Here is a 19,029-nt window from a genome sequence, read left to right on the forward strand (position 1 = left end):
GTGGGGGAAAGGTCCTTGGATATATGCTGGTTTCACCAGGAATCTGTGGTGTGGGTTTGGCCTCGACTCCTGTACCCCTGGAGGCCAGTAGCCCCCTGCATGGGACCAGGACTGGCAGGTGGGCAGGTGGGTCGAACTTTGAGGGAAGCCATTGTTTGGCCTCATGGGAAGGTGGTTGTTGATGGTTCGGTTTTGCAGGGCCTGTGTGATCGCCCAAGGAGTGCAAATTGCCTTAAAAAAAAAAAAGCCAAAACTGACACAAGCTCACCAGTTGACAAGGTGAGGAATGCTGGTAATTGTCCTCACCTGCCTTTTCCCCAGAAGTAAGTGGTGTTCAGAGGTGGATTTGGTTCCTTCCCAGCCTTTCGCCTTTGCATGTAGCTGTGTGCCTATGCTTAGGTGTGTACTCACACATGTTTCCTGGCGGGGTTACTTTTTTGTTTTGGGGGGAATAACTGGTGACGCAGCCTGGCATTTGCTAACCTTGTCTTTTAGTGTGGAGTCCTCTATAGAGTGGGCATCGGGTGCTTACTAGCTGGCCTTAGCTGTTTGGCTGCCCCAGCTTCTGCCCTTCACAGACATGCTGGCCACCCAGTGTGACATGCAGTGGGCTTGTTCGCAGCTAGTATGATGAGACTAGTGAATAAGCTTGCAATTCCTTGGCAAGGAAATGAATGGTAGGTTAAAAGGAGCTTCAAATAAAAATTAATGGCAGAATAGCAAGATAAGAAGTTGGATATATTCTTTAAAGAAGTTCCTTTGTTATGGATGCATAGTATTCCATGGTGTATATGTGCCACATTTTCTTTAGCCAGTTTCTTTTACAGACTTTGCCAGAGAGTGTGGAGATCAATACTCCCAGAGGCAAGACCAGGTTAGCAGTGAAAGGGTGGGGGAGTTCCAGTATTTAAAAAGTCCTTCTCTTACATCAGTAACACTTAAGTCCATTCTTAGCTCTACTTTTGCTTTGTCAATGGGGCCTTGGTTTCATGACCATAGGTAAATGTCCCCTCCAAGCATTTCTTTTTCTTTGTCTTCCAGCTGTTAGTGACAGACCTTGCTTTAATAAGAAGCAAGGGGTAGGGCAGGAATTTCTCATCACACTGTGGGTGCATGTCTTGTGTGCATGTGTGCAGAAGTATGTGCTTGATTTGCTCCTGAAATGTTTGAAGTGAGCCTATGATCAAAAGCCAGACATTACAGTGTTAAGCGAGTGGCCTGTGATTCTGAGTTATCTTTGCCAGCATTCCTTTCTCAAGGTACTGAAAGAAGACATGTTTCCTTGCTTTCTAAGAAACCTCGGTTAGGCATGAAGGGGAGAACCAACTGATTATAGAGAACTGTTAGTTTTCAAAAGGCCTCATTGCCAGTGGAAAGGGGAGAAAGAAAAAAATGACGCTGCAGAAAGCAAATGCTCTGATGATTCATGCATTACTTGCCATTTTTTTGCATAAGAACTAAAAACTAAACACTGCTTGCGGCTCTGAATTTCTCAGGGGGAAAGGATAAAAGATTTTCCTCTAAGGACAACATCTAATATTTGCACCACAGGGTGAAGTCATTTTCACAAGTATTATTTTGTTTGCCCATGTTCATCCTCAGGCTGAATTAGACTTTATGTTTCATTTTTGACTGAATCTGTCTCTGCTTGAGCAGTGGTTGGTAGAGATCCTTCACGTCCCTTGTTAGTTGTATTTCTAGGTATTTTATTCTCTGAGTAGCAATTGTGAATGGGAGTTCACATGATTTCACTCTCTTATGGCTACTACGGGTGTATAGGAATGCTTGTGATTTTTACACATTGATTTTGTGTCCTGAGACTTCGCTGAAGTTGCTTATCAGCTTAAGGAGATTTTGGGCTGAGACAATGAGGTCTTCTAAATGTGCAATTATGTCATCTGCAAGTAGAGAAAACTTGACTTCCTCTTTTCCTAATCGAATGCCCTTTATTTCTTTTTCTTGCCTGATTGCCCGGGCCAGAACTTCAATACTATGTTGAATAGGAGTGATGAGAGAGGGCTGACAGAAGTTTTCTGAGTGACCCAGAAAGTCCTCAGTATGAGATAGTGTGATGGGGGATGCAGTGAATCCATTGCATCTCTGCTGGAATTGCTTTCTGGAGACTTGGAGATGTCAGGGTTGAAATGTCACACAGGAAGTCATTGGGCTGGTAGATAACTAGAAGAGGGGGAGAGTTAGTCCTGATTTTGTACCTTGGTTCTGCCACTTACCAGTTCTGCTGCTCTTGCTACGGAGATTATGTTAACATACTGGCACCAATAATAATCACTGAAGGTTATGAGTTCTATATAGTAAGTAGCATTTGCCTCATTTTACAGAAGAGGATACAGCGTCAGAAAAGTTAGTTGCTTTCCCTAAGTTCCCTGGACACATTTGTTACCCGGATGCAAACTCAGGCTTTGTGATGCCACGCCCTGTGAGAATTCCATCACATCATCACTGTCTTCCCCAAATGGGTTTGGCCATAATTAGACACAGGAGAGACCCGTTGTTAGGAAACCATAGCCACATCAAGGAGTGGTTTGGACTCTCAGCATGCTGCCCACTGGTAAAGCTCGCATGTGTTCTGTTGAGTGGTTTATATAACTTAAAAAGACCCAGTGATAGTGCTTTGATGTTGACCAATAACAACAAGACTCTTCTGTTCTCTTTTGTCTTGTATTCTCTCTCACATTCTGTGCTCTGATTAGTAGCGGAATCTCTCATTCCTACCAAACGATTCAATTCAGGTAAACAAGTATATTTGTTTGTAGCATTACCACTACTCCAATTCTTGGTAAGAAAGGGAGAACTGAGCCGTCTTCCATAAGACTATTGGAGAGAGTACTGTGACAATGCACTTACAGTGCTTAACACAGTGCCTGGGACAGAACAGCACCTTTTATCAGTCATAACTCTTATTAGTGCCGTTTTAAACTAGCTGTGCTTGCAAGTATGTCACTTGGCCTCAAACCTTCACAACTAGCTGCTGATGTATCTGCAGCAACACCCAGCTCCAGTGCACACAATTTCTAAAGTGTCTGATGTCAGGGTTTTGGATGTAAAGATCGCTCACTTTTTTCTCTTTCTCAGAATTGGTCCCTGCTTTCTTTTCCCATGACTACTTGCATTTTTAAGATAAATTAATTTAAAAATGCAAAGTGGTCTTGCCTCAAAAGTATCATAAGTATAAAATAATAATGGCAGACTCATCTTGGAAACCTTATTATACCCTCTCTAAAGGCAAATATCTGTTTATTCAGGTCGAACCCTTCACTGAGAGGCAATGAGATTTAAGCCCCTTGCCCATGTCTCAGGGCCTGTTCAATCTTAGAAGAGAAGCTCCTCCCTGTGATTCCCAAGGCAGACAGTGGTGAATTAATTCTAATGAACATGGAACAGTCAGCCCATTTGTGTCCCTGGGATGTGACCCAGGGGGTTGATCTCCCATCTCCTGGTTGATCGCTTTCATGCTCAGGCTGAATTAAATCTCAGTTTTCACTTTTTTTTTTTTTTTTTTTTTTGAGACGGAGTTTCGCTCTTGTTACCCAGGCTGGAGTGCAATGGCGCGATCTCGGCTCACCGCAACCTCCGCCTCCCGGGTTCAGGCAATTCTCCTGCCTCAGCCTCCTGAGTAGCTGGGATTACAGGCACGTGCCACCATGCCCAGCTAATTTTTTGTATTTTTAGTAGAGACGGGGTTTCACCATGTTGACCAGGATGGTCTCGATCTCTCGACCTCGTGATCCACCCGCCTCGGCCTCCCAAAGTGCTGGGATTACAAGCTTGAGCCACCGCGCCCGGCCCAGTTTTCACTTTTGATCGAATCTGTCTTTGCTGACAGAAGTTTTTTTGGCAACTCAGAAAGTCCTCAGTGTAAGAGTATATGATGGAGGATGCAGTGAATCCATAACATCTCTGCTATACTTTCTGCAGATTTTGAGGTGTCAGGATTGAAATGTCACATGAAGTCACTGGACAGGTAGATAACTGAAGAAATGGCCCCATGAAGGCATTGTTTATCTCGTTCCAAACATATCTGGCTCCTTTTGAGAGGCAAATAAGGGAGGAAGAGAGATATTCCTGAATTTGTACCCTGGTTGTGCCACTTACCAGCTCTGCTGCTCTTGCTAGGAAGATCATGTTAAAATATTAACACCAATAATATCACTGAATGTTATGGGTCATTTTATCCTCACTACCCAAAATGTGGTTCTTGGGCCAGCAGCATTGTTATTTCCTGGGATGCTTGCAAGAAATGTAGCCTCTCAGGCTATACCCCAAATTACTTAGAAATTCTGATTAAATGAAGAAGAATATGCATCTGATCAAATCCTCTGAGTAATTCATATGCTTTGGGCAGTTTGATAATTGCACTTGCAATTATCTCATTTCTTCCTCAAAGATACTCATTTTGTAAACTCTATCTCCTGGTAATACTAACCACTACCCTGCTTTACGTGGAAGGAAACTGAGGCTCAGAGAGGTCAAATGGCTTGCTCAACATCATACAACCAGAAAGAGGGTATGAAGCTAGGTTCTCACCAAAGCAGATACTCTTAACCACTATGCAGTTGGGAGACTTAAATAAGATGCTAAGTATCCATCATTCAGCAGAGTACCTGGCACACCATACATGGATGATACATGCTGGTAACCTTCTCTGTTACTTCTCTTTCTCTGTTCTGGTTATTTTCAGACTTCCAGATGCTCCCTTGCCATGGCATTGATGTTGGTCCACCCTAGATAAGAGAGGCCCTAACTAAGTTCCTGGCTCCCCCTTGACTAGGGTAGTGATTCTTGACTGTGCCTTGGAGGGAGCGATGTCTGTTTTCTCTCTGGATCCTAGAGGGTATCCTAAAGGGTGTTGCCAGCCCCTCTTCTTCTCTTCATCCCCAGTGAAAAGAACTTGATGATGTTTGCTCCTGACCATGAAGCTGGGAATGAAAGTAATGCCCTGATAGGCTGGCTGGCATCTTGTTCTCTTCCTCTTGACAGGTATCATGGATTTTCCTAGAGCAGACATGGGATGAGTTCAGGATTTTCATCTTTTATTTATTTTGGTCCTGGGAGTTGCATAAATGGACTGGTCTTTGTCGAGGGGACTTGTGGTTTCACACTTTATTTTTATTTGGAAAAATAAAGGGTTCTGATTTATAGAGAGCTTATTTCTAAAAAGGATGAGCATGTTCATAGTTAACGAGTTGTCATGGTTTTGGTTTCTCAGTAATAAGTATGTTAAATCATACAGGACAGGAGAATGGTTGAAGGATTGAAAGACAAACATGAAATCTTTTGATAGGTAAATAAGGATGGAGGAAGGGGAGGAGAGTTAGTTTTGTTAAATAAACAGGAGTATAATTGAGTTCCACATTCCTATCATTTCTAGACCAAATTTTTCAACCAGATGTAGCTCAGATCTTATTAGGTGTTCTGTAGAAGACAGAGCAGATCCAGAGCCTGTGATATTCACACCGCCTAGTCAACCTTATCTCAGGCTTTAGACATGAGTACATGGTGAGGAAATGCTTTGGGACAAGGTGGAAAACTCCTGGGGCAGCTGGGTGAAGATTATAGTGAATCAGATTATTGAAGTAGCTTCTCTCATTTGATTAATATCCTTGACAAGGAGTTTAGGGAACTGATGGTAAGTGTATTTGTGACTACATTTTAGGGAAAGAAGTCTGAAATCAGGAGAAGACAGGAGAATGTGCACACATTCTCTTTGGAGAGCCTATTGTCTGTAACAGAAAATATGTTAGTTATTTATTGTTACATAATGAATCTCCTCAAAAACTAAGTGACTTAAACAGCAACAAATGCTTATTATAACACAGTTTGTGTGTCAGAAATTCAGGAGTGATTTAGCTGCATGGTTCTGGCTTAGGGTCTGTCCTGGAGTTATAGTCCAGATGTTGGCGAGGACTGCAATCTCTGAAAATTTAAATGAAATTTCTAATGGGACCAGAAGAACCATTGCTAACTCACATAACTGGAGATACTGTCTCTTGGCAAGATGCCTCTGCTCCTTGGACATTCAAGAACCCTTTGGAGTGTCCTGAGTGTCCTCACAACCTTGTGTCTGCCTTCCCTCAGAGCACACGTTTCAAAAGAACAAGAAAACGGCTGCAATTTCTTTTGTGTCCTAGCCTCAGAAGTCACATGTTGCCATTACCACAATATCCTATTGGTTATACAAGTCAGCCCTCTTTCATGTGAGACAAAATTATACAAGAATATGAATACTGGCAGGTGGGAATCACGGGGGGCCATCTTTGACGCTGGATCTCACAAAAGATAATATATAATTATTTAGGGACTGGGGCAAGTGGGGCATTCTGGGTTCGTAATACTTTCCTTAATTGTGTGATCTTAGGTCATTTGGAATCTCTTGGTCTCTGCTTCTTAATCTCTAAAAACATTAGAATGATCTCAAATACTCTAATGCTATGTGATTTTGGTCTGATGGAAAGGTGGAAAACTTGCCACCTGATGACCTCTGACGGAAAGGTAGAAAACTTGCCACCTGATGACCTCAGTTTGAAGTCCAACTCTCTCTCACTTGCTGGAAGGTCTAATGTAAGTCACTCCCAGTTCTGAAAAATGGATTTTTGATCTGCCAAGTGGGGATGGTCCTGAGGATTAAAAGAGATAACGGATATGGAAGTGTTTTAAAAATTTAAGTTCTATGCACTTGTAAGATGTTTTATTTCCTCATAAAAAAGCTGAAGTAAAGGAAGCCAGAAGGAAGTATCATTTTATTTTCATTGTATTAAATGAAAATAAAATTGCCTTCTACTCTTCAATGAATTATGAGCCCTGGAAACAGGCTCTTCTATCTGCAAGCTAGACTGTGATCTTTTGAGTTATGCCAGGTGGTTATGAGGGAATGTGTTCTCTTTCTGGGTCCGTGAGGGGGCATAGCTTTAAAGGCAAGAATTTCCCAGTGCCATGCCCTGCTCCCATCTCTCTCCATCCAGGAGATTCAAATGTTTATGTTTGAATTTCACAGGAAGGGGAAAAAACTAAAAGTCAATCACTCCAGAGGAAGTTCTAAGAAACTCCTTTCATTGGCTCAGCGTCTTGGAGAAGGTGGGGGTTTCTCCCAGGATAAAAGTCCATGCTCCCTCACCTGCACTGGATTTCCAACTTTCTGGAATCCCCTCCCACATGGTAGGAGGTCCCTCTGGGATTTCCCCTCTGGAATTCCCTTCCACACTCTTTGTGGAAGCCTTTCTCTTCTTCTCCTTTCCTTCTCTTTTCTATACCTAAATAAAATCACCTTTCTGCAACACCATCTTTGGTCCAGAATTTAACTTTGCAAGCATACAGTGCAGCTGAAGCAGTACCACTGCTTATTCTTTAAGAGGTTGGAGGTCAAGAACCCACAACATCCAAGAAGAAACCTGGTTATAGTTATTATAATAGAAACTAAAAGCCATATTATTTCACATGTATACTTTACAACTTAAAAAGAGCTTTACTGACATGTTATTTAGGCCTCATTTTTTTTGCCAGTATAAAATACCTTGTTTATGAAGGTACTTTTTAAACAAGTAGTTTTTAGAAATGTGAATGTATGATTTTGGAAACTTCATGCTGATTGTTATTTTTAGGATTGCTTATCACCCTCACCCATGAAGTGGGTAAAGTTGGTCAAGTAGATCTCCTCCTTATCTTTCACATGAATAATTTGGATCTCAGAAAAGCTAAGTGGCTTATCAAAGACTCAGAGCCATTCAGGATGAATCTGTAAAGGCACATCTTATGTCTGTGGCTATTTTGTTTTACTTTAAAAACTGCTTTAAACCACTGAGATGAAAATGACAACCAAACTAATCAAAATCATTATTAAATTCTATAAACCCATCTTACGTTCTTTCCTGATGCCAAGTACTAGAGTCATAAAGATGAATGAAATGTGGTTTCTCACCTTGTGTAGCTCACTCACTGGTGGAGATGCTGGATAAGGCTAGACATGCAGGTAAATAATTTCAAGATAGTATGATACATCTCACTGTAGAAGTTTATTAAAAAGTATGTGCCCTGGGGGAAAAACCAAAGACCAAAACATGATCTTCCGATTGAGGTTGTAAGAAAGGGAGCGGGGAGCCTTAAGCTGTATGGTAGAGGCAGGAAGGGAGTTGTTGAATAGATTATGATGGGCATCACACAGTGTGCAGAACTAGGGCTAGGGTTAGGGTTAAGGTTTAGGGTTAGGGTTAAAGGTTAGGGGTTAGGGGTTAGGGGATAGGGTAGGGTTAGATAGATTTTATTCATAAAACTGCAGGGAAAGAGAGACTCCAGTGTAGAGCTGGGCTCAATTCCAAATACAACCAGAACAAGTGGACATTTTTAGCCAAAAAACAAAATAGAGGCTTGGGGAACATGGATGGATGGAAAATTGACAAGAGGAGACATCAAGTCTGGGAGGATTCTGGCTGAACTGACCTGATGTTATCCTTACCAGAGGCAGGCAGGTAGGCAGTTAGGCATCACCTGGGGAATGGTGGAGGTGAGGAGTTTAATCAGATGCCAGGTATCAGGGGTAAGGAATTCTCTCCTAAACCTTCTTAACAGTACTCCTATTAAAACTCCATTATGCAGGGAAGTACATGACAGACCTTGTTGGGTAGAAGGTCCAAGAGAGCATGGTTAAAGTTTGGTCAAGCAAAGAATCTTGATTGGTGTCTTGGCTTGGCTTCTTGGAGATTTCTGGATCTCTGTTTCAATGTCTTTTGTAATTTTTAGAAAACTTTGAGCCATCATATCTTCAAGTATTCATTCTGACCTATTTGTTTCCTACTTCTGGGCCTCAATCACATGTGCATTAGTGTGCTTGATAGCACTCAGGCTCCTGGATACTGTTTTTTTGTTTATGTGTTTGTGTTTCATTGTGGGTCATTTTACTGGCCTATCAAATTTCATGGTTTCCTTCCTCAGTCATAGAGTTGACTAATAATCCCACTGAAGAACATCTTCACATTTTGCTATGTTTTCTCCTATCTATGATTTCCTTTTTATCTTTTTCACACAACTTCTTTCTCTCTACTGAAATTCCCCCTGTATTCAGGCATGTTGCCAGCTTTTCCACTTGAGGATATGTTAGTGATACATCCATTTATTTAATTATTAGTTTATTTACTTATTTTTATTTTTTATTTTTAAGACGGGGGTTTCACCATGATGGCCAGGCTGGTCTTGAACTCCTGACCTCAGGTGATCCATCCACCTTGGCCTCCCAAAGTGCTAAGATTACAGGTGTGAGCCACAGCACCCAGCCTACTTTTTTTTTTTTTTTTTTTTTAACTATTTACTTGTAAATCTTTATTTATCTGTATCTTTATCATAAAAAATCTGTCTCCCTTTTTTGGTGTTTGACTGTTGACAGCTTCTGAGCTCCAGCCCTCCCTCTTTCCCTCTGCCTAGCATTGGGCCTGGGGATAAGAAAGCCCAGGTTTTCCCTCCTCTGGTGCTTGCAGGAGATTCAAGCCATGTAAGCCCTTCCTGTGCACAGGAATCTTCACCAGGGGCCATCCCCTGCCACCGTGAATCCTCAGGACTGTCCCAGCTCTCTCAAGCCAGTTTTGGGCCTGCATGGGAGATCTGTCCTGATCTCCCCAGAATGCCTCATTATGTGGGTAAAATCAACCTTTTAACACTCTCCTGTGGTATGTGTTGGCCTCATTAGTTTCCACATGTGAACCAAACTTAGAGACTGGCCAGGACAAACTGACAGCAAGGTTCAATATTTGAGTCATCTCTGAGTCTGGTCCTGCTGATGACTGTGTCTGCTGACAGTGGTGTGTGTGTCGGTGTGTGTGTGTGTGTGTCGGTGTGTGTGTGTCGGTGTCTGTGTGTGTGTCGGTGTGTGTGTGTGTGTCGGTGTGTGTGTGTGTGTCGGTGTGTGTGTCGGTGTGTGTGTGTCGGTGTGTGTGTGTGTGTGTCGGTGTGTGTGTGTCAGTGTGTGTGTGTGTCGGTGTGTGTGTCTGTGTGTGTGTGTCTGTGTGTGTCGGTGTGTGTGTGTGTGTCGGTGTGTGTGTGTGTGTCGGTGTGTGTGTGTGTCGGTGTGTGTGTGTGTCGGTGTGTGTGTGTCGGTGTGTGTGTGTGTCGGTGTGTGTGTGTGTCAGTGTGTGTGTGTCGGTGTGTGTGTCGGTGTGTGTGTGTCTGTGTGTGTCGGTGTGTGTGTGTGTGTCGGTGTGTGTGTGTGTCGGTGTGTGTGTGTGTGTCGGTGTGTGTGTGTGTGTGTGTCGGTGTGTGTGTGTGTCGGTGTGTGTGTGTGTCGGTGTGTGTGTGTCGGTGTGTGTGTGTGTCTGTGTGTGTCGGTGTGTGTGTCGGTGTGTGTGTGTCGGTGTGTGTGTGTGTGTGTCGGGGTGTGTGTGTGTCGGTGTGTGTGTGTGTCGGTGTGTGTGTGTCGGTGTGTGTGTGTGTCTGTGTGTGTCGGTGTGTGTGTCGGTGTGTGTGTGTCGGTGTGTGTGTGTGTGTCGGTGTGTGTGTGTGTCGGTGTGTGTGTGTGTCGGTGTGTGTGTTGGGGTGTGTGTGTGTCGGTGTGTGTGTGTGTGTCAGTGTGTGTGTGTGTGCGCGCGCGCGTCAGCCTCATCCTCTCTGAACGCCACACACCCTGCCCAGAGCAGCAGCGCTGGGGCTCCCGTGCCGGTGCCCGGCCTTCGGCCCCCTCCTCTCAGGCCTCGCGTGGTGCTGAGCCGTCCCGCTCAGAGGCGAGCCGGGCCTGAGCCGCGGCGTCCATGGCGCCCTTCCGGGCAGCACCGGCTCCGGCGCCTCCGGCGTGACCTCAGGTGACCTCGCGCGGCGCCGTCTTCGGCCTTCCCGGTGCGCCCGCCCCCGCCGGCGGCCCCGGGGCTCCTTCTCCTCGGCCGCCTGTGCCCGGCGGTCTCCGGGGGCTGCGCGCCGAGGGCGGGCGGACTCGGTTCCCCGCGCAGCCCCGTCGGAGAGGCCGCGTGGCGGGACCGCGGTCCAGGCGTTCTCGGCGACCGGCGCCGCCTCCCACCGCAGCCGCCCGAGTGCGCGGCGGGTCCCGCGGGGCCGGGGGGGACCCTCGGGGTCGGGGTGCGGCCGTTTCCCGCGTCTCCGCCCGCCGGGCCCCGGGGCAGGGGACGCGCTCCCGGCGCACTGGGCGGCGGCCTCCCCGCCGGGCCGCGCGGGGTCGGGCTGTGCGGAGCGCGGGGTCCGAGTCCTCCCGGCCTGCGGCGCCCCGTCCGCGCGCGGCACACGCGGGGTCCGAGCGCTCCCCGCCCGCGGCGCCGCCTCCTCCGCGCCCGCCCCGCCCCAGCCCGGGCTCCCGCCGGGCCCCGGCCGTTCCGCGCCGTCCGGGCTGCTCGGCCGCGCGGACTCGGCCCCTCGGCGGCTTCGGAGCCTCACCTGGCGGCCGCGCGGGCCGTGTCGCCGCCGGGCTGGAGGGACGCCGCGGGGCTCCGCCGTCCCCGGCCGGCCTCGGGTGTCCGCGCCCGCCCCGCGGAGGCCGTTTCCGGGACGGGGAGGCTGACGGTCGCCGTCCCGAGTGCGGAGGCTCCGCGGACCGGCGGGGGGACTCGGCCTTGTCCCGGGCCCTTCTCACCCTGAGCTGTCCCGTGTGCGACATAGAAGCGCCATCTTTCCCCTTTTCGTGACTTGGACGCTTTGGAGGATCAAGTGAGTCTAAGGTATGAAAAGTTCCCTGTTAAACTCTCAAGTTGAGCTGTGAGTTAATCACTCTGCACATGTCAGTGGTTCCTGTGATTTTCTTCCATGTAGGAAGTAAAAGTCTGGAGAGAATGACTTTTACAGGAATCCAGATCTTACCCGTCCCTTCAGAACGCGGGTCGGTGTTTTAAGCACCTTCCTGTACATTTGTTTTTGCATTCATTCCACATACGCACTGAAACCTTTCTTGATAAAACACCAATTTGAGGAGTTCACGGATCCCTGACTGAAGCTACAAGCTTCTTCTCTGAGACCTAAGTGTTTTTTTGAGGAAGGACATGAATAAATAAGTAAATCAGTAACAGGCAGGGGTGCTGTGGCTGCTCAGTGCGAGGCAGTGTCTGGGGGTCTCCCGCTGAAGGTGGACGGATGGTGGAGGTTGCTCTGCAGAGGGAGAAGGATGGGATGCAGGATGGGACCCTTGGAGGCCCAGGGAGGTCTCTGAGATCCGGGGGAGGAGGGGAGAACACTGGCAGGCTGTCTGCTGTCTTCAATGGTGATCAGCTTCCTCAGGACTGGACGAGGTCCCGGTGGACTGAGCCATCTGGTGGGCACAGGGAACCAGTCATTCAGAGTAGGAAATTATCCCACTGCTCTAATCTGAGGCTATCACAGAAAATAAAGAGTGAACCATTATAGTTTTGGCAAATAGTGGATAGCATGCAAGAGAGATTGAGCTGCAAAGGTGAGAGTTACCACTGGATCCATGTCCACGTGACCAGGGCTAAGACCCGTGATTGCCACATGTCCCACCCCATACTGGCGAGCCTGTGTCCAGGGTGACATGTATTCAGCAGCCAGTGTGGCACAGGCAACCACTGTATGACATCCCCCCACTGGCCAGGATGTCCTGGCACCCCCCACATGCCTGTCTGTCTCATTCTTTTGCACCCCAAAGAAGAGAGAGGACCAAAGGTTCCCCACTTAATTACACCATGTCAGAGCTTTCTGGAGGCAGGAGCATCTTCACTGGAGATACATCTTCTAGTGACAAAAACACTGAAATGCCTTCCTGAAAATTCTCCGTAAAAAGTAAGGATTCAGGCCACTATTTAACAGCAAAAGAGTCAGGTTCTGGGACAGCTGGAGGCAGTGGTGGTAACTGGAATAACTTTCCAAAGGGAAGCTGTTTTGCGAACGGTCCTTTCCAGTAGAGATGGCCAATATGCTTTCCAACAGTGCCAGATTGGCTTCCTATTGCCCAGGATTTTGCTCTTTAGTTAAAAGGGTTGTCAACTGCAAAGACTTTTCAACTGCAGGATCATCGGGTTCTGAAGAGTCTCGTGGCCTCTGCGTCTCCAGATACATGCTTTCAAACACTGTGGCCTGATGAAACTATGGGACCATTTGGACCTCAACATAGAGGCTCCAGCTTCCTTGGTTTTGATTGTCACCTCAATGAGACTGGTTCACTGAAGAAAGCCTGGTTCATAAAACTTTGCCTGATATTCTAGCAGAACCTTTATCAGGTGAAAGACAAGTTTGTGATGGCACAACGTGTGAATGAATTTTATGGTAATGAGGCACCTGTTGAACACAAAATGAACAGCAGAGAAACTTTGAAAGTGCCAGAGTAGAGTGTGCAAATACAGATATGCCCAGAATTGCTGCAAGAGATTTTGAAGCACTGCTTCCAGAAGTTGCTAATAGCAAACTAATGATTCTGACTGTAACACAAAAAACTAAGAATGATATGATTGGTTAGAGCGAAGAAGTAGCAATTGAAAGAGAAGTTCTTTTAGACAGTGGTGCCAAGGAACTTTGCTATGCTCTTCAAGCTGAGGGATACTGGGCTGACTTTATTGATCCATCATCTGGTTTGACTTTTTTTGGGCCATATACAAACAACAGTCTTTTTGAGACAGATGAAGGCTACTGACATTTAGGATTCTCTGTCAATGACCTTGAATGCTGTAAAGTGATTTGTCATAGTCTCTGGGGTGTCCATGTAGTTGTGGGAAGTGTCTTCACTAATGCAACACCAGACAGCAGTATTATGAAGAAATCAAGTGGAAATTATCAGAAATGTTCATTTATTTGCTGCATTATTTGTATGTAATATTTGGGTTGAACTATAAAGACTGTGAGACTAAAGTTTTTAAAAGAGAAAGAGATGTCTTAAATCCAGAAACCATAACATCAAAGAACCAGCAATGCTCAAAAGAAGCTATAAAATTATAATCAATTTTCATCAGTGTATTCAGTGCCATGTACTCAATTCCAGTCTTGCTGAATCTTGGGTTAGCCGTGTCATGAACCCATCAGTTTCTCAACTAGACTTCTGGAAGCTTCACTGAGTTAAGTGTATGGTCTTAAAGTTATTTGAGCAATATCATCAGAAGCTTGTAACCAGAGTACCTGTCATAGTCTTTTCTCTGGGTCTCAGAGGGAGTCCTGTGTTGGAGACCAACATTCTGATCCATAGCTGATTGCAGGAGGTTTTAGGAAAGCATCAGGCATAAATAATATCTAAATGACAAAGAGCTTGAAATGACTATGACAAAAGATCTGATGAGAGTTCATTATACCACAACTGACAAGGACATTCAATTTTGTCTGTGGCAGATGACATTTAAAATAATTGAAAATATGACTCCTAACACTATACCAGCACATAGCATGGATAAGGAGGACATTGACAAATTTCCAGGAATTTTATATAATTTCTGAAAACATAACAGTTTACCAATTCAAATATAACCCAGGGAAGGTTAGATATCTCTTTTTACTTGTGTATTTTGTACAGTTTTTCTTATAAAAAAAATACAACGTACTTTATTTGCATAACTTTTCCTGCATACTTTGCATAGAGTTTCTAGTTATTCTATTATTTCTAGTAATTTTATTGATGTATACATTATATTTTTAACACTTAGTAATCTTTTTCCAGAGTAAACTAGGAAGTAGACAATTTTAAATTGTCATATGTTAACATTCTATAGTAGATGAGAAAATGTATGAGTATACGATCTCCCAACATCTAGAGTGATGTTCCCTCATAGTATAATTTCTCAGTGTTGTGGACAAAAAAAAAAGTTTATTAACAGGCCAAAATATCTTTATTCTCTCCATAAAAAAATAGAGGACAAAAGTATATATAAAATTGAATTAGTTACGTTCAGTAATTAATGTTTTAGTATTGTATCTTATTTATAAATGATCTAGATATTTAATGCAAATCTTTTAATTAGCTTAACTTTAAGGTTAAAAATTACCAAAAGTACTTTGGAAACTATTATTAGGCAGATTTGCTGTAAAAAATTATTATTGAAATAATGTTTTTTAAAATAAGAATAACAATTAGAATCAATTTATAAGCTTTAAGATTTTAAGTATCTAATAAGTATAATATTAGCTTATTTGAGTAGAACTCAAGAAGAATAGAAATTTATGTTTGTTTTATATTTAATAGTGATAGCTCTGAAGGCATAGTTGTTTTATTACACCAAAAATATTAAATTGGTCTTATTTAACTATGTTTTATGTAAATTGTGTTAACTTGAAAAACTTTTATATCAGTTTCTACATTTCTAGGAGTTTGGGGAATATTTATGTATAAATGCTTATTTTTTTTCCAAGTAAGTTAGAATAGAGCATTTTTAGAGGATTGTATAAATGAATTTTGCATTGCTATCTGGAGTTAAGAAAATATCACATATACATAACATACGTTAATAGGCAAAAAACACAAATAGAGATCTCATAGGTTTCATCCTAAAATTTTGGCCATGAATCAGGCATACGTATTCTCATGGTTAATTTTAGAGATCTGCTTGATTGGGTTAAGAGACACGTAACTGGTAAACCACAGTTTCAATATTTCTACTCATTTGATTACAGGTTCTCATGCATCAAAACTAATTAACAAAATGACAATTTCTAGGACTTCTATGGGAGAGTATGGAAGGTCTTTTGAACTTTGTAATACTGTCAACTGAAGAACGATGAGGTTCAGAAATTTGGAAAGGAGTGATTTCATTTTTTACATTTTTATTTATTTTTATTTTTTTGAGAAGGTGTTTCACTCTTGTTGCCGAGGCTTGAGTACAATGGTGTGATCTTGGCTCACTGCAACCTCCACCTCCTGGGTTCAAGCAGTTCTCTTTCCTCAGCCTCTCAATTATTTGGGATTACAGATGTCCATCACCAAGCCTGGCTAATTTTTTGTATTTTTAGTAGAGACAGGGTTTCACCATGTTGGCTAGGCTGGTCTCAAATTCCTGAACTCAGATGATCCACCCACTTTGGCTTCCCAAAATGCTGCAATTACAGGCATGAGCACCTGCACCCAGTGAGAGATTTACTTCCTGTAAAGAGTTGCAGCCTGCAGGGTAGTCCTTTTAATAGGCTGCGAAGCATAGACTCCATCCAGAAGCCAGAAGCAAACACTTTAAGGGAGAGATAAAGGAAACAGAAATTTATGCTAAGTGGCATGGTCAAATACAAATATTTAATAAGCTCTAGGAGGAGTCATGAATATTTATGAAAGGAGAAATGAGTGCAATCGCAGTTGAGTTTCTTACTTCCTCATGGGTCCCTTGTACAAAAAATGGCAGTGTTACCATGATGACAGGGCAAAGGGTGAAGTTTTCAGCCTTCTGACATCAAAAGGTGAAGCAGAGGACATGAAAACTTGCTCTGTGGCTCTGTGCATCCACTGTATACTGTCCAGACCCTCTCTGTCATGGGTGGTCTCTTAGCAGGCAAGAAAGGAAAGGCAGCTTCAGGCAGATGGTTGATATCAGTGGCGGAGTCTTTTGAAGGGGCTGGTTTCTCTTAAATCCTTTGGTTAGGTGTCTGTTCAGATTTGTGTGCATCTTTAATTGGGCTGCTTTACTTGGTTTTAAGATATTTTTGTGTATTGAATACAAATTCTCAGATCTGTATTTTGCAAATAGTTTCCTTCAATATGTGGCTTGTGTTTTTATTCCCTTAACAAGATCTTTTCCAGAGTATACACTTTTAATATTAAAAAAATCCACCTAATTCTTTCTTTGGTGTGTATTGACAGTTTGTGTTGTTTGTTAAAATTCATTACTGAACCCAAGAGCAGATAGCTTTTATTCTATGTTTTCTTCTGGAAATTGTATAGTTTTGCATTTTTAGTGTAAGGATGATTTTGAGTGACTATTTGTATAAGTTGCAAAGTTTTCATCTACATTCATTTTATTTCCTATGGTTTCCAATGAATCGTTCCTTCACTTAATTTGGGAAAGACACAGGATAGTGGGCTCTGTTAGAGTTGGTAGATAGCTAGACATGAACATGATGGGAAGGCTCACCTGGAGGGATCATCAAAAATTTATAAATTAGTAGCATCTCTAATGCTGGAGTGGATGGGCGCTTGTCAGTTGTGCGTAGGAGGAAGAAGAGGTACCTATGCAGAAAGAAACACCCTAGAACTCCTCTTAGGATGCCCCAATCATCATTCACTCTACAGCTAAAATGTCAGAAAATTGCTAGCTACGTGCTGATAAGAAGGACAATGGGGACTTTTTTTTTTTTTGGGACGGAGTTTTGCTCTTGTTACCCAGGCTGGAGTGCAATGGCGCGATCTCGGCTCACCGCAACCTCCGCCTCCTGGGTTCAGGCAATTCTCCTGCCTCAGCCTCCTGAGTAGCTGGGATTACAGGCACGCACCACCACGCCCAGCTAATTTTTTGTATTCTTAGTAGAGACGGGGTTTCACCATGTTGACTGGGATGGTCTCGATCTCTTGACCCCATGATCCACCTGCCTCGGTCTCCCAAAGTACTGGGATTACAGGCCTGAGCCACCGCGCCCAGCCCGGACAATGGGGACATTTTAAGAGAAACCTGGGAAAGATTTCTCTTAAATCTTCCCCTCCGGGGTTCAAGTGATTCTCCTACCTCAGTTTATTGAGTAGCTGGGATTATAGGCACATGCCACCACAGCCTGCTGATTTTTTTATTTTTAGTAGAGACAGGGTTTCTCCATGTTGGTCAGGGGGGTCCCAAACTCTTGACCTTGTGATCCACCTGCCTCAACCTCCCAAAGTGCTGGGGTTACAGGCTCCCACACGCCTGACCCGTGTGACACTTAATGAAGTAAGGTGTGTAGGTGATGGCTGCCTGATCATCTTCCCACCACGGGGCAGGGATAGGGGCTATGTTGTCTGGAAATTCCTCAGCTCTTTAAGCTGGTAAGGGAAGAAGAAAGAGGGAGCTCTCGGGGGACATGCGGCGAGGTTTGGTGGGGACATAGCTCACCAGATTGTATCTGGTGTTCCCATGTAACTTGTAACGGCTCTCATGGGAGCTGGCCTAGAACCTCAGGGAGTGGGGGTTGCTCACTATCACCTAGGGGTTGGGGGAAGAGAAGCTGAGGCTGTACAGAGCCAGCAGGCAGGGCGGAGAAACTAGGGCCCGGTGCGGTGGCTCATACCTGTAATTCCAGCAGTTTGGGAGGTGGAGGCAGGTGGACCATTTGAGGTCAGGAGTTTGAGACCAGCTGGCCAACATGGTGAAACCCCATCTCTACTAAAAATACAAAATTAGCCAGGCTTGCTAATGCATGCCTGTAATCCCGGCTACTCAGGAGGGTGATGCAGGAGAATCGCTTGAATATGGGACGCTGAGGTTGCAGCGAGCCGAGGTCATGCCACTGCACTTCAGCGTGGGCAACAAGAGCGAAACTCCGTCTCAAAAACAAACAAACAAAAAAAAAAAAAACAAAAAAAAACAAACCTGCTCTGCCATTGTGGATGCAGGTGCAACCCCTGATGTGTCCCTTCTGCCCTACTGCTCCAACATCATCCACAACCCCCAGCTGTGGATTTGAAGTCCTGCAGTGCAGACAGCGTGGATTTGCAGAACTGCGAGCCTGGGGTCTGTCCTGCAGCAGGAGACACAAGAGGAGGGAGCCCTGAGTTTGAGCCAGAGGCAGGCTGTGGTGTCCCCCTGCAGGCCCTGATCTCCTTGTGTTTTGTGACACTCCCCCATATCCTCACACAAGCCATCCCCATTTTCAGCATGATTACAGATGCTCCTTGACTCATGACGGGGTCAAGTCCCCATAAATCTATTATAAATTAGTAATAGCAGCCAAATGCAGTAGCTCACATCTGTAATCCCAGTAGCTCACGTCTGACTTTGGGAGGTCAATGTGGAAAGATTGCTTGATCCCAGGAGTTCAAGATGAGCCTGGGCAACACAGAGAGATCCTGTCTCTGAAAAAAAAAAAAAAAAAAGTGAAAATATACTAAGTTGAAAATGCATTCATTTATTTTTTGTTTTTTTGTTTTTTTGAGACGGAGTTTCACTCTTGTTACCCAGGCTGGAGTGCAATGGCGTGATCTTGGCTCACCGC

General features: G+C 44.5%; 1 long non-coding RNA gene and 1 pseudogene across 2 annotated transcripts in view; one reads left to right on the forward strand and one right to left on the reverse strand.

Annotated features, from left to right (window-relative positions):
• Positions 1-19,029, reverse strand: part of LOC141581980 (uncharacterized) — a 1,111,619-nt gene that overhangs the window by 582,841 nt on the left and 509,749 nt on the right. The window lies entirely within an intron of this gene.
• LOC141582044 (cobalamin trafficking protein CblD pseudogene) lies at positions 12,857-14,382 on the forward strand (annotated as a pseudogene).

This window comes from Saimiri boliviensis, chromosome 18 (assembly GCF_048565385.1).
Source record: "Saimiri boliviensis isolate mSaiBol1 chromosome 18, mSaiBol1.pri, whole genome shotgun sequence".
NCBI lineage: Eukaryota > Metazoa > Chordata > Mammalia > Primates > Cebidae > Saimiri > Saimiri boliviensis.